Raw genomic sequence first — 1,501 nt, 5'->3', positions numbered from 1 at the left:
TAAAATAAGAAGAATGGCGCCTAATTACAGAGTTAATAATACAGACTTTGTAATATGTCACGTGAAGATTCATCAGCCAGATTAAGTGTTTACTGAAAAATGACAGTGAGGAGTGGACATCATCATAACTACTCCAATCAATCCTCTTAACACACAGACAAGCATAAACACACTCGACTATCACTAAACCAAATTTAACACACATTTGTAATGATGCTAATTCAGTTTACAATAGGGTTCATTCGCTCAGTCAGCAGGTGGCAGTATCCTTGTACACTGGGGAGTAAACTGCCATTAAACCAACAGAAGAAGAAGAAAACATCCGCACATGCGTGGTACGGATCGAGTAGACCCGATTTGTACGGTCCGACTTTGCACTCCGAATTCCGAAGCAGACACCAAAAGCAGTTCAAGCCACAAAAACCACAAATAACAAAACAAGAGAATAAAACATGTTCTAAATGTGGAAAAGCACCGATGCACCCAGAAGCACAGTGCCCAGGCAAAAATGCAGAATGCCACAACTGTGGGAAACGTGGACACCACGGGAGAGTTTGTAGGTCTACAACTGTGCATGAGGTGGCAGACAGTGCAGACGGACTTTTCCTAGGTGAACTGGATTCAGGAGAAGACCCGTGGCTTGCTAACATCTGCGTGAGAGGCAAAAGCATGACATTTAAATTAGACTCAGGGGCAGATGTCACAGCTATCTCAGAGGAGACATTCAAAGACATTTAGCAGCTAAATGAACATTTGCAAAAAGCTGAAAAGCCACTGTATGGACCAGGAGGTGCAGCACTGATCGTACTTGGGTCTACAAAGGAGGACATTTCCTACAGTGACAGGAGCACTACAGAGACAATCTATGTAGTCAGAAATCTGCGTGTAGCTCTCTTAAGCAGGACAGCTTCTGTGAGACTGAAACTAATTGCCCGAATGGACAATGTTGACCTTGAAACAGTGAAGAAAGCGTACCCGAAACTATGTGATGGGCTCGGCTTGTTCAAAAACCATACACGTTTAAGCTGAAGCCCGACGCTAAACCTTATTCACTGAAAGTGCCAAGGGGTTTTCCACTGCCACTACTGGGCAAAGTCAAAACAGAGCTGGAGAGGATGGAACAGTTGGGAGCAATCAGTCGTGTGGAAGAGCCCACAGACTGGTGTCGCGGCATGGTCGTAACCCCCAAAAAGGACAAAGAGAAAGTCTGCATCTGTGTGGACATGACACCTTTAAATGAGTCAGTGTGTCGTGAAAGATATATCCTCCCCTCTGTAGACCAAACGCTAGGCATGCTCACAGGTGCGCAGTATTTCTCCAAGCTTGAGAAATACTGGGCTTTTGGCAAATACCGCTGTCCAAAGAATCTGCTCTCCTCACCACATTTATTACGCCATTTGGTAGATACCATTTCAATCGTTTGCCATTTGGTATTTCCAGTGCACCAGAGCATTTCCAAAGCATGATGGTGACGGAAGTGACAGCCGGCCTCGCGGGAGTC

The sequence above is a fragment of the Pundamilia nyererei genome, unplaced genomic scaffold (assembly GCF_000239375.1).
Source record: "Pundamilia nyererei isolate P.nyererei 1_Seehausen unplaced genomic scaffold, PunNye1.0 scaffold00073, whole genome shotgun sequence".
Taxonomy (NCBI): Eukaryota; Metazoa; Chordata; class Actinopteri; order Cichliformes; family Cichlidae; genus Pundamilia; species Pundamilia nyererei.
This window is presented reverse-complemented; position numbering follows the sequence as displayed.